The sequence below is a fragment of the Ictidomys tridecemlineatus genome, chromosome 9 (genome assembly GCF_052094955.1).
Source record: "Ictidomys tridecemlineatus isolate mIctTri1 chromosome 9, mIctTri1.hap1, whole genome shotgun sequence".
NCBI lineage: Eukaryota > Metazoa > Chordata > Mammalia > Rodentia > Sciuridae > Ictidomys > Ictidomys tridecemlineatus.
Window position 1 is genome coordinate 65,423,539 of NC_135485.1, and position 14,925 is coordinate 65,438,463.

The 14,925-nt window shown below is 35.6% G+C and overlaps 1 protein-coding gene and 1 long non-coding RNA gene across 31 annotated transcripts in view; one reads left to right on the forward strand and one right to left on the reverse strand.

Moving 5' to 3' along the window:
* The window catches only part of LOC120892322 (uncharacterized), a 207,817-nt gene that overhangs the window by 9,961 nt on the left and 182,931 nt on the right, over positions 1 to 14,925 (forward strand). The window contains exon 3 of one of the 29 annotated variants that reach the window (XR_013425887.1): positions 10,042 to 10,129. The exons of 27 other annotated variants lie outside the window; for them this stretch is intronic. The gene's annotated coding sequence lies outside the window, so the exon portion shown is untranslated. Of the gene's footprint in view, positions 1 to 10,041; positions 10,131 to 14,925 lie in introns of those variants that run through there. One more of the 29 variants, XR_013425889.1, reaches the window with a different exon arrangement.
* On the reverse strand, positions 116 to 9,377 carry LOC144366756 (uncharacterized). Of its 2 annotated transcripts, XR_013425890.1 has the most exons (4): positions 9,276 to 9,371; positions 6,124 to 6,282; positions 2,961 to 3,145; positions 116 to 241 (listed from the first exon to the last, which is right to left on the reverse strand). It is a non-coding gene; the product is annotated as an uncharacterized LOC144366756 (long non-coding RNA). The 2 variants fall into 2 exon arrangements; XR_013425891.1 differs by lacking the exon at positions 6,124 to 6,282 and having other exon boundaries at positions 9,276 to 9,377.

A 14,925-nucleotide genomic window follows, 5' to 3' on the forward strand; every position in this document is an offset into this window, starting at 1 on the left:
GTGATTGGAGAGGTCATTATTGAGGACAGTGAGCTTTGGTTGTGATTTTATGCCACTGATAAAAGGTGTGTTAGTCAACTTTTGATTATTATAACAAAATGCCTGAGATAATTAATTTAAAAAGAGGAAAGATTTATTTTGGCTCAGTTATGGAGATTTCAGTTCATAGTCAGTTGGCTCAGCTACTTTTGGGCCTGTGGCAAGGCAGCACATCAGGGTTAAGCATAGGCCCACTTCATGGCTGGGAACAAAAAGGAGAAAGAAAAATATTAATGTTCCCTTCAAGGGCAGTACCCCCATAGGACTCTTCCACTAGGCTCCACATCATAAATGTTTCCTTTACCTTCCAATAGTGCCAAACTGAAGATCAAGAGTTTTAACATGTGGGCTTTAGGGGATATTACAGATCAAAACTATATCATCATGGGATGTTTACATGATTAAATAATGTATGTAATATCAGAGCAAAGGGAAAATGGAAATTTGGGGAACAGACCAGACCAGCTTATAGAGTAGTATTTGGGTACTGTAGAGGGAGGGGTATGAGAGGCAAGCTAGATTGGAAAGATAAATTGGTGCCATGGTATGACATGTCCTTTACTTTATTTATTTATTTTCAGCACTGGGAATCAAACCCAGGGCCTTACTCGTGGTAAGAAAGCACTCTGTCATTGAGCAATACTCTCCAGCCCCTGATACACCCTTTAAATCTGGCTATAGGTAATGGAGAAAAATGAATCAGGAGAAAAGAAATAGTTTAGGAAAGTCTGACTGTAATATTATAGGAAGGACTAGAGAATTCTCAAAGTGTGGTCCACAGACCCCCAGGAATCCCCATGATTTTTAAGGTTATCTCTGAGGTCAAAACTTCTTTCATAACAATATTTACATATTATTTACCTGTCATTATGTCAACATTTGTACAGAAGTTACAAGACATCTTTACCTGGATCAAAGCAGTGATACTAAGTGATGTGAGTGGTCTTACAATTCTTTGTCCTCATACAGTTGCAGAAGTACCAGCATTTCTCATGGACATTCATTATGAAGTGGTAAAGATGATTTATTTTATGAAATCTCAGCCCTTGAGTACACATCTTTTTAATGTCAATTGCAACAAAATACATAAAGCACTCTTCTTCAAACCAAAATGAGTTTTCTTAAGAAAATGAACGTGTTTTGAGGTGAATGGACCAAACCTCCTGCCTCTTTTTTTAAGGGAAGCACTATTTTTACTCTAGAGAGGAAAACTATTGTCATTCAGATTAGAATTTGGCAGATCTGTTCTCAAAAAGAAAGTGAGCCTGTCATTTAAAGGAAAACAACTCACATATCACAGTATTTGTGAATAATGAAAAAACTTGAGCTTTCAAGTGAAAATTAAAAATTTGGAAAACAGTTTTTTTTTGAGGTGCTAGGGATAGAACCCAGGGTCTTGTAAATGTGAGGCAAGCATTCTATAATTGATCTATATCCCCAGCCCAGAAATTTGGAAAACTTTTATGTCATTATGAGGTAAAGCTTTTTCCTATACTAAGAGAAATTTCTGATAAGATTAGCAGTAATATTAATAACTGTGATTTTTTGTGGAATGAAATTTCTCATTATTTGAGCGACCTGTATAACTCATCAAATTAATGAGTTCTCCAAATTTTCTGATGTTTTCCAAATGACCAATGTATGATGTTATAAAATAATGCAGGTATAAAATATAACTATTCAAAATTCAAAACAAACCAGTTGTTCGTCAGTTTTGGGGTCACTGTGACCAAAAGTCCTGCAAGAACAATTTTAGAGGATCAAAAGTTTGTTAGTGCTTATAGTTTCAGAGGTCTCAGTCCTTGGATGACCAACTCCAGTACATCATGGTGGAGAGGGATAGAGAAGGAAATCAGCTCAGGGCATAGCAATCAGGAAGTAGAAAGAATGGGTTGGCTCATCAGTGACAAAATATAGATCCCAAAGTCACATCCCCACTGATTCATCTCCTCCAACTACACTCTACCTACTTGCAGTTACCACCCAGTTAATCTGTATAGGTGACTCAATTCACAGATTATGAAGTTAACTCAGAAGGTAGTCATTTCTCCTCTGAACCTTCTTGCATTGTCTTGCACATGCAATTTTGGGAGACACATCCTATCTGAACCATAACACAGTGAAATTTAATGTATTTTAGTTAAAAATTCAACAATGTAGTTTTAGATTCTATATTGCAACTGATCTTTAGGAAAACATCACTTGTCAAGTTTTGCTTATAATAATAAATAAAAGTATCTACAATTGTCTGAAGAAGCTATTAAGCTCTTTTCAACTATAGGTCTATGTGAGAATGCATTTTCTTCATATATTTCAACTAAAACAATATTGAAACAGATTGAATGCAGAATGTAGGATGAAGCTCTCTTTTACAAAGCTATTTACTATAAAGATTTAAAAAAATGTAAAATAATAAAACTGTTCTTTTTTGTTTTGGAAATATAGTTTTTATAATAACATGTAATTTGTGTTATTATGTGGAAAGCTTATTATTTTGAATGAATTTTTTAAAAACTCATTTTAAGGGGCTAGGGTTGTGGCTCAGTGGTAGAGTGCTTGCCTAGCATGTGTGAGGCACTGGGTTTGATTCTCAGCACCACATACAAAAAAAAAAAAAAAAAAAAAGAAAAAAAAAGGAAAGATCTATCAACAACTAAAAAATATTTAAAAAAAAACTCATTTTAAAATGAAAATTTTATAAATTTCTCAATTTTGGCTTCTAACATAGTAAATATCAATAGATATCATCAAAAAAATCATCCAAAGGGTTATTGTGAAGGTTCCATTAGTTAATACTTGTAAAACTTTTAGAAAAGAAAAGCATTTAGTAAAGATTCAATAAGTATTTTATATTACTTAAAGAGAGGTTTGTGATTTGCAATTAAAATCTAAAGGACTCATATCTTTTGATGCTCATGTACCTGCCAATGGTGTTAATAGAGCAAAACAGTTACTCTGTCTTCTGCCTTCTAAATCTTGCATGAATGCTTCTCACTGGTAATATAATCCAGATCATATTGGCAAAGGATTCTGGGACATATTCTCTGGCTTCCAGCCCCTATTATACTGGAAAGCTGGGAGTGATGCTGAGCTGCCACCAAGCAATCTGAAGCACAGGAAACACAAGGTTAAGAAAATTAAACACAATAGAGAAAATATATTTGGTATTTTTTAGTCTTTGATGTGCTAATGGACATTTTAAAACTCCAAGAGACAAAATTATGTCTTTAAAAATTATTTGACCACAGAGCTCTCTTCTCCAATTCACTTATTTTCCAGAGTCTTTGAGCAGAGAGGAGTCCATTGTTCTCCTTGAACATCCTGGGCTCAATAAAACATCATGACACATATTGGCATTGAGGGACTAGAGTCAGTAAGTGTTGAATGTCACAGAATCAGTGCTTTAGTTCTTTTGATGCCCGGGAACACTGAATATTTCAACTCTACACCATTGGGAAATTCTAACAGGTGTGTAAATCCTTCCTATCACCTAAAGTTTTTCAGTCCCCATTCACACTGTTGTTTATCTTTGGCATGGTAAAGGCAAATTTTAAAACAAAATGAAAATATAGCAAATAATAATCAATTGACATAACTTTTATAATATGTCCTTAAATTGTGATGTCATACTGTAGTTGAATTATGAATACAATGGATTGTCTAATTAGTGGATTATCCACATAAATCATAGTATAAATCATAGTATTTCTCTCTGTGTTAGCTTTTTGTTGTTGTGTCCAAAATGTTTAACAAGAACAATTTGGAAGAGGAAAACTTTATTTTGGTTCGTAGTTTTAGAGGTTTAGTCTGTGGTCATTGTATCCATTGCTCTGGACCCAAGATGAGGTAGAGAACATCATGGCAGAAGGGCCAGGTAGATGAAACTACTTACCTCATGGCAGCTGGGAAGCAGCAAGGGAGGGGAAGATGAGCCCTCCCAGGGCATAACCCAAGTGACCCACCTCTTCCAGCCATAACCCACCTGCATATAGTTATTATTCATTCAGTTCATTCAAACTAGGGTGGACAGATTAGGTTACAGCTCTCATATTTAATCACTTTATTTCTGAATATTCCTGCATTAATACAGGAACTTTGGGGAACACTTCACATCCAAACCATAACACTTTCATTCTTCCATTCCTTAATTGATCTATTAAATAGATGGTGTGTGTGTGTGTGTGTGTGTGTGTGTGTGTGTGTACATATGTGCATGTGTATGTGTATAGATAGATTGGTAACCCTCACCACCTATATACCAGGCAAGGTCTAGACAAGAAAATGTAACAGTGGATAAATGATTCATCCTTGTTTTGAACAACTGTAGAATCAATTCTGGTAAATTTCTTCTTTTTTTCATACAGTGCCCATTGTGTTGTTTTTTGAAAGATTAATGGGTATACCACAGAAAGCTTAAAATATGAATGTGAAATAAGCATTATTTATAATTTATTTTTTATAATTTCATTAAAAGATTAGGCATTTTTATCAAGAAGAGAGAGAAGTCTATAGGAAAAATTATAAAAAAATTGAATAAAGTAAGTTTATTTTTGTTTTATATTATGTCACTTATCTATGCTATTCTTATCTCCTGTCACAGATAACCTGAACTTCGTTGTTTTTTGTAGTCTTCAGAATATTTATTTATTTATTTTATCAGAGACACTTAAACATTTTTTTTATTGGTGCATTATAGTTACACATAATTGTGGTATTATTTGTGATATATTCTTATAAGTACATAACATTCCTTGTCACCTCCCGTTTTTTCTCCCATCCTTTCTCTTTTTTGCCCCCTTCTTGTATTCCATTTGTCTCCCTTCTATTTTGATGACATCCCATTCCTCTATCCCTTTTTTCTCTCTAGCCTCCACATATGAGAGAAAACATATGATCCTTGACTTTCTGAGTCTGGCTTATTTCTCTTAATGTACTGTCTCCAGTTCCACCCATTTTCCTAAAAATTAAATAATTTCATTCTTTGCAGCTGAATTAAATTCCATTGTGTTGTATTTTCTGCATCCATTCATCTGTTCACAAATTACATTTTTAAAATCATCGAGCAACTACATTTAAAATTCTTTATTACTTTCAAATTGCTAACCTAGGTTAATGCACCTGTGATTGCATAATAAATTCTGTTGGTATCTGTATGAACAAACTTAAAACCTTAGCTCCAGGAAGTGTAGTCCTTTTGTGCCACATTCCCAAAGTATGTGTGCATGTGTACTCATCTGTAAAATTTATACATCAATCAATGGGACTACTAGGGACTGAACTGTGTCTTCCCAAAATTCATATGTGGAAGAAACTATCAGTTAATATGACTGAATTTGGAATATGGAAGTAAGTTAAGGATAAATTTGTCATAAGGATGGAATTCTGGTCCAACAGAATTAGGTGATACCAGAAAGCACTCTCTTTCTCTGCCATGTGAGGACACAGGAATTATTTGCTGCTAGTCAGTAACAGATCCTTCACCAGAAACAGAATCTTCTGGAACTTTGGTTTTAGACTTCCTAGTTTCCAGATCTGTGTGAAATTTCTGTTGTTTAATCCACTTAGTATGTGGTGTTTTGCAATAGTAGCATGAGCTGACTAATACACAAGCAAATGTATTAAAAACAAGGTTTTTACCTATTAAGGTTGAAAGCAAGGAAATATGTGATCTTGCTTTGTCTAAGAAAAAATGCCAGTTGACAGCAGATTATTTATCTATATTATGAGGTGATTTTGGAAGAGTGCATTATTTTGGAGGGCAGTGGCATTTAAGTTTTTTTTTATCATTGATTATGATGTATAATAAACACTGGTCAATACTGGGATGATTAACTAGTTGGAGGTATGAAAGAGGACTTTTAAAACAAAGAAATTGCAAAGAACTGAAATTAATGACAATGTAATGATAATTGACCTAAATCAATTATATATCATTTCTTCTTGTATAATTTGTTTGAATGTCTAATGCTGTTTCATAGACAACTTCCTAATGGTATTCTGTCCGTGGTAAAATGATTAAACATACTTATAAAGCCCACTGCTGGTTTTCTTTGGTGATTTACTAATGTAAAATGAAAGACTCACATGCTTTGACTTTCTTTTGCTCTTTCTTCCCCTTTTTGTTTAACTGTTTTTTACTCTCAGATAATTTTTTCCTTATAGGACTTCTAGTCAGATGATGGTATATCCCAATCTCAGTCCTTGGACTTCTTCTCTTCTCTGTTTACATTTTCTCATCCAGTCCTGTGATTTTAAACATCGTGGAGAGTGTTATGCATCATTTTCTTGCTGCTTCTTCCCTGGAATCACACCCATACATCAAACCTTCCTCTCTGTTTTCATTTCTATAACCACCTCTTAACTGCTGTCTTTGTTCCATACTTTAATAAAAATATTAATTATTTCACTAATAATTAATATACATTTTAAATAGACATAACTTGTATAGAGAAGTTTTAGATTTATAGAAAAACTGGGCAGAAGCTATCAAGATTTTCCACATACCTCCTGCCCCCTGAAAAATGTACAGCAGCTTGATCCATTTTTTTTAAATGAGTTAAATTATTTTTTTTTTTATTTATTATCATTAGTTATAAACCATAGCAGACTGCATTTTGATACCTTGTACACAAATGGAGCACAACTTTTCATTTCTCTGGTTCTATGCTTGATCCTTTTGGACTCAGTAGCTGTCCTTATGTCATTTTCCTGTTCAGAACCCCTCAGGTCATATGTAGAGCCAAACTTGATCTTCCTACTTCCTCTTTGTGATCTGGCTGCTTTTTCAACTTCATGTCCTATTATTGTTTCTTGCTTTCAAGCTGATCCAGCCACATGACTTTCTAGTTGCTTCTCAAACATGCTTAGCCCATTCCTATTTCTGGATGTCTGCATATGCTATTAGTTTTGCCTAGACCACTCATTTTTCAAGTTCTTCACATGGCTCTCTACTTATTTTGCTATCTGCTCATTTGTCATCTTGGAAAAAATTCCCTGTCACTTTCTATCCTTTAAACACTGATGCAGTTTTCATCAGAGAACTCTGGAACTCTCAGTACCTCATATTACATCATATATTATTTGCTTGTGTGTTTATTATTTGTCTCTTGCACTAAAATGTAAACTCTATGAGAGCAGAGATATTTATAGTTGGTTTGCCACTGAATCTCCAGTTGCCTAAAATAGCACCTGCTCTTTATAACAACTTGTTGAATTAATGAATACATATGGGTAAATTTTGTGCTAATTATTAGTTTCATATTGATTCTTCCAATATTTTTATCTCTCTACAGTCTGGTCTCCCTTTTTATTCTTATAACAAGAAATCAAGTTTTGCAATAATGGTTTTTGGCTCATTAGAATATTTCTTTGGAATTTAATGACATGCAATTTAATTTTTCATTGCTGTGACAAAATGCTTGAGGAAAAACAACTCAAAAGAGAAAAGGCTTTATTTTGGCTCACAGTTTCAGAGATTTAAGTTGATAGTCTGCTAACTCCATTGCTTTGGGCTTGAGGCAAGTCTAAACATCACAGTAGAAGGACATGCAAGGGCAAAGTTTCTCACCTCATGGAAACAGGGAAAGAAAGAGAGATAGAGATAGAGAGAGAGAGAGAGAGAGAGAGAGAGAGAGAGAGAGAGAGAGAGAGAGAGAGAGAGAGAGAAAGGGAGAGAGGGAGGAAGGGGCTGCAGATAAGATATATGTATGAAGATCATGGCTCCAAGAGCCTATTTCCTCTGACTAGTTCCTTCCTTGTAGTTTTCACCTTCTCCCAATAGTCCATTCAAATTATGAACCCATCAATAATCAATCACCTGATGAGGTCAGGCTCCTCATGATCCAGTCACTTCTTAAAAGCCTCACCTGTGAATAATGCTGAATTAGGGACCAAGCCTTTAACTCATTAACCTTTATGGGACATTCCAGATCCAAACCACAATTTTCTGCCTCAGGTCCCCAAAGGCTTTGCCCATCTCATAATGCTGAATACATTTAGTTCATTGTCAATAGTCTTCATATTCTTAACAGTTCTCATATCTCTCAATAGTCCAGTTGAATATTTACTCTGAGATTCGAGGTAACACTTAGTTGTGAGCTCCTGTGTGTGTGTGGGGGGGTAGGAAACAACAGTTATGTAGTTTCAATATACTAGCTCAGGGTAAATGTTCTCATTCCATAAGGGAAGAACAGGGCATAGAAAGGAGATGGGACCAAAGTAAGATCAAAACCCAACAGGGCAAACATTAAATCCTATAGTTCCATGTTCAGTATCTGGGACACACAGTGGCAATATGTGGACTCCAAAGAGCTTGGGCAGCCCCACTCCTATGGCCTTGCCTGTGGGGCCCCACCTAGCCTCTTTCTTGGACTGGCTTTGCTCATTACCTTCAGCTTTCCTTGGTAGATGTTTCATGTTCTTGTTATCTCTGACCTCTTGGGTCTCCATTATAGCCTTGGCCTCTCTCACAACTTCACACATTACTCTCTCAATGTTTGCCCACACACAGATTATGACCCTGTCACACACTGCCTAACCTCTCAGGCTTTCCTTTGAAACCCCATGAAAGACTCCATGACCCTGAAACTCTAGCATTTTGCATTCCTGAAAAACCAGCACCAAGTGAATGATACTCAAGTCTGCTGGCAGGGGAAGCAGTACTTTGAACCATAGCTGTAGCAACCTCTGAGTGCCTAGGCAGCTGAGCCCAGTGAAATGGTCCTGGAGAAACAACTTTCTAGGTGGCCCTGTGGGATCAGGGCACCCAGTGCTTTCTTCTTAAAAGAAAAGCTTTTTGAAAGAGTGTACATGTTTACATACTTCCTGAGATGACCATAGACATTTTTCCTATTGTCTTGTTGCAAAGTACTTAGCTTCTTTTTAATGGCACCAATCTCTTTACTGATTACACATTCCTTTGCCTCAATTTTATATGCACTTTTCTGTCCAAAGGCAATTTTTTCAAATCTTTCTTCTTGCTTCTGATCCTCTCTGTAAATCTGGCTAAAAGCAGCCAGCCGTATTCATGCCACCACCTGAATGCTGTGCTGTTGTGAAATTTCCTCCACCAGTTAAACAAATCTATCATCTTTAAACTCAGCCTCACACAAAGCTTTAGATAATGAACAAAATACAGACAAATTCTTTGCCAGAATGTAACATGAATGTCCTCTAGTCCAATTCCCACTAGAATTCTCATTTCCATCTGAAATCTCATGAACCGGGTCTTTACTCACCACATTCTTATCATAATTCTGGTCTTCTGAGTACCTACTGGAAATTTTCTATTAAGTTCTTTTTACAATATTCTATGGTTCCTCTTGCATTCAACCCCAAACCTTTTCAAAATTTCCTGATAAACCAGTTCTAAAGATTTCTGAATCACATGATCAGGTATAGTCACAGCAATGACCCTCATTTCTTGGCATCATTTTTCTGTGTTGGTCAACCTTTTATCACTGTGGCAAATACCCGAGAAAAACAACTTAAAAGAGGTAAGATTTATTTTGGCTCACAATTCAGAGGTTTCAGTCTGTGGTCGGCTGACTCCATTGCTTTGGGCTTAAGGCAAGGCAGAACATCATGAAAAAGGGCATGGTGGTCATGAAGGAGGCAGGGTGTGGAGAGAGAGAGAAAAAGAGAAGAGGAAGAAGAAGAGCAGAGAGAGGACTAGGGACTGATATAGATCCCAAGGGCATATCCCCAAGGATCATCAACTAGATCCACCCTCTTACAGCTTTCACCACCTCCCAATAGTTCATTCAATTATCATTGCATCAAGGAATTAATCCATTGATGAGGTTTAAGCCTTTATGAGCCAATCATTTCCCCAAAGCCCCATTTATGAACATATTTGCACTGAGGATAAAGCCTTCAACTAATGAGCCTTTGAGGAACATTTCAGATTAAAACTGTCATATGATATAATACTATTCTTTTAGCTATCTCTTATGACTAACTTCTGTATTCCATTGTCCTAATCAATGCTCCAAACTTTTACAGATACATGGACTCCTTATTTCATCCAACATGCTTCTTAGTAGACTCTTTTCTCACTTATCCATTGAAAATGTAAGTACTCTTAGGTATTAACTTCCTCATGGTCTATTTTTTTTAACTCCAAATAGCATTCATTTTATTTAAAACTTCTTTTTTCCTTTTATAGTGTAGAAGGAGGGCTTCAGACCTTCTCCCAAGCCTAAACTCTCTTAATCTTTCAGTTAGCCCTCTTTACTATAATCTAATGTCCACAACTCTTTAATGTCCACAACTCTTTCCTCAACTCCACAACTCGGAGCTTAGTGTCCCCCTCAATATCCTTATATCAAATCTTGCCTCTGCTTTCTCTTAAGCTGCTTCCCTACCCACTACACCCAATTTGTTCGAGAAGTAATCACTTGCTATTTCTACATCTTCATTTGCCATATATTCTTTATACTCTTAAATTTTTTTTTGTAGTTGTAGATGGACAGAATGCCTCTATTTTGTTTAATTTTGTGTACTGCTGAGGATCGACCCCAGTGCCTCACGCATGCTAGGCAAGCGCTCTGCCACTGAGCTATAGCCCCAGCCCCTATTTGCTTTTTCTTTTATATTTTGTTTAGAAGCTGACATTAGGTGTATTTGTTGAGTACAAGATGTTTTTATTATGGAGTGATTCCATCTAGCTAGTTAATGAGGGCATTAACTCACATAGTTATAACTTTTGTGATGAGAACACCAAACATCTACTTTCTTTGCACTTTTCAAGATATAATTTTCACCATTAACTGTGGTCACATGTTGTACAACAGATTTCTTGAACTTATTTTTTCTCTGACCAACACCACCCCTTTTTCCCCTCCCTCTTAACCACCCCAGCTTTTGATAACCACCATTCTATTTTTCTGCCTTCATAATGTTTTAAAAAACCTGTACATAACAATTTTCTCTCAGAAGTCACCCCTTTTCTTCTAATAATTACCATACCCAATAGATTCTTCTTTATCTTTATACCACGTGGACTTTTTTTTAACATTTGATTTGGTTGATCTATCATGCAACATTTTTGAAACTTTCTTTCTTTAGCTTTATATTTCTCTTTATATATATTTGGTCAACCTATATACTTTATACATATTTAGTCAACTTACATATTTTATTTCATTGGCTTTCAGTTTTCATGTACAATAAAAAATATGGGTACTAACCAAGGATCTCTGCCCAGGTGTTAGTGATTAAAATTCAATTCAGAGCAATAACAGAGGATTAGATGTCTGACTCATTTATGAGCTCTAATGTCATCATAGTTTGTTCTGAATTCCTCTATATTTTGGGTCCCATATTGTTGCAAATTTGATCACTGATGGTTTTAAGTCTACATTAGCCTAGAGCTAACAACCTGTGACAAAGTGATTGTCTTTTTTTCTGATAACTTTATGTGGATTGTGGGATCCTCCCTAAATCAATAAGAATGGTCAAGAAAGACAGGACTTGGAATTATCAGTTCTGATCACATACTAGGTTTTGGAGTTGGGATTTGAGTCATCTCTTTCTAAGTCATAGCCTGGAATGTGAGAGGGTGAGGCCCTCTAAAGAGATACTGAGCATCTTCCTATTGTTGTGTCCCTGGGCTATTGTGTCCACTACTGTAGCTTCTGTTATTATATATGCTGATATTTTATGAACCTTGTAAATTAGTGAGCCTTAGTACACTGAAAAGCAAGATGGGGCAGTGGTACGGCTCTAAAGGCAATGGTGGATTCTGATAAAGGACACCAAAGGCACAGTGTTCAAAGGTGTTGATGTCACACTCAAGAGTGGTCTATAAAGTGTCACTATGTGAATCCTGCAAATTATTTCAATTGATGAGTAGGGAGATATTATTCAAATTCAGATAGACTTCTAAGACTTCTTTTTAGACTCAGCAGAAAACTCACTAAGGCAGAAATAAAGCAGGATATGACCCTGAAGCTAAAGAGAGTCTGGATAGAAGCAGAAAAGTCATCAGGGCCCTGAACGAGTAGGTTACTTTACAGTACAAGACCCTAGTGCTTGGAACAGATGAGAGGAGTAAATGGATTTACTGAGAAGAATATAAAATGGTGGCAGGCAAGAGTTCAGTATGGATAGACCAATACAGGGAGGGCATGGGAATTAAAGAAGCAGAGGCTTGGGGTCTATACTTTTATTTAATTTTGTATAATAAGTATCAGGTCTAATTTGAAATATAACTTTAATATAATCCAAAGCATTGAGAATATTTAATCATGGGCTTTTGTGCATTTCTGTTTCTATGGGTTGCAGTCGTGTTTTCTTCTTTGTACATTACAAATAAAACAATTAGGTAGAATAGCTAATATCTTCATGATTTTCTAAACTGTACAAATCTGCAATTCTCTGACTATTGAAAAATATAATTAATAACTAAAATGAAGGTAGAGATTTTGTTTGATTGTCTTAAATTAATTCAATACCTAGAACAACACATTGCATAAAATAAATATTTGTTGAATTTGAAAGAATGTTTTGCATGAGAAAAAAGTGGAACATTTGTTTTTTCTCTCTTTGAATTAAATAATAAGATATAAAATATTTTTGTAATGTTTAACACAAAAAGTGTATGAAACCGTAAGCATTCTTAACTATTATAAGAACTGTGAACATTCTTAATGGTTAATTTGCAAATGAGTTTGCTTTTGATTTACTTGGATGACTTTTGGTTCTACCTTATGGGAAAAAAGGAGGTAGACAGACTCTTAAAACAAAATGTTTATGTTTTAATATTTATTTTAATTAGCTTAACTTATAATGAGATGAGCAATTTATTCAGTACCATTCTGTGGAAGACTTGTGCCAAGTGATGGCATAATGTAAGGAGTTTCTTTATTCTAATTCATTTAAAGAGGAAACCAAGAGTTTCAAGTAGTCTTTTTTTCAGAGTTGAAATCACTGTATTTACTGGTATTGCGAAGAAGTAAGACCACATTATGTCACTAGGTGGCATGTGTTGCAAGTTGAAACGCAATAGCATCACCAGATAGGAAGCTCAGTTACTGATGTATGCCTGTACACTGCCTTATTTTCATATGTGGCTATATTAATCTTGGAAACTATTACTAGGAGAAATAAATTTTGTCTGTGTTTTAACTTCTGAAATACATAGAATAAAACAGAAAACTGGCATTAATTTCTTGATTTAAGAAAAATTAAAGAGTAGTTTAAAAAGAGGACCAAATATTTTTCTTATTTGAAGTCATTGACTGTTGAGTTAAAACATTAGGGAACATGAGGCTTATGTAAAGTGAGCCCTGGCAAAACTGTGGAGTTGTGGTTGAATTCCTCTCTCTGGTATCCTCCAGGAATCAGATAGATGGTTCTCCACTTTCCTCATTCCCTTTTGGAAATCCCCTTCTCTCAGCTGCTGCTCTTCCTGTGTCCCAGCTGCTTCACAGTGGTGCTCACCAAACTCATTTTACTTGTATGTGGTTCACAGAATGCCTATTCTATGGCTCATTCTTTTGGAATCAGAACTTTTTTGAGTTCTTACTATACACTGACTAATCAAGAAACAAACCTATTTCCACTTACAAATAAGAAGTTAGGATGTCATGGGAGAACTAGCTCAACATTGTTTAATCTTGTTCTTCCTCTTTTAGATAAAGTGCATCGTCATAGAGGTTCTGATGGTCAAGTCTGAGCAAGAAGCAGTAGATATACTCAGAGAAAATTTAGTGAAGGCCTTAAAGGAAGGGCCCAGGAACATTAACAAGTAGCAGGGCACCACCTGGCACCATCCACAGCTGGGAATTATCACTCCTTGCATAGAGTAAGCGCTTCCCCCAGAGAGTTGCAGATAGCAATGGAAAAATCCAGCTGCTACAAACTTGAGGCTCTAGGTTGCTTCTGGTGTGGTGGTAGTGTGTGTGTGTGTGTGTGTGTGTGTGTGTGTGTGTGTCTGTGTGGAGGAGGCAGGGAGGAGAGGAGGGTGTGGGAGAAGGCAAAGAGTGAATATTTTGACTTTCCTTTCACTGTCTAGTCTATATTTTTTATGTTGTTTCTTACTGGGGAGACTTCCACCTGAAAGAAGGGGGTCAGGAATCCTGGGAACAAGGCATACAGGTATGAACTTCTCAGGAATAGAACAGGGTGGAAAAGTTGGAGAGTGAATTTGGAAGGGGAACAGAAACATAGGTAACTTTTGAAAATAGCATCTATTTTTCTAAATGGTGTCTCCAAGTAAGGGATTTTGATTAACCAGTCTTACTGGTAAGTGGGCCTTGTGAAATCATGAAAAATTCTACCTAAGATGTAATGGCTTTGGTCAGAGAGAGATCATTCTAAACTAGTGCGTGGAGATCATCTAACAGGCTATGTTTACTCTACTGACTCACAGCAGCTAGCAGCTGTGACTAATTTTAAGATGACAACTCAGCTATTGATGTGTGGGCTTTAATGCTTGCCCACACCAACCATTGTAGTTTTTGCCTTTTTAAATCCAAAATTTTTTTTCATCTGTGGAACACACTTGTAGTTTTTCTGGAAGTAGTGTTTCACGAATTACAATTCCAAAGACTCTAAATAAAGCTTTTTTGTACTTTATAGTGTTCATATTAATTATTGATGTACAACTTTAATATATCACTCAAATCAGATTGTTTGAACAGATCAATATTCCACCAATATATTTTCTTTTGTTTTCAAATATATATGATAAGTATCACACAGGTAATATTTATTTATTCATTTTTTCAATAAATATTTATTTATTCATGTTTTTCTTTGCACATCAACAAATAGGTAGTTCATGAAAATATTTGATCACAAAAAGAATCTTGAAAAAAAAGAATCTTGCAAATGCTTCAGCCATCTGCTTTAGTGGTTCTTAGTATGTTGAAGAACACAATA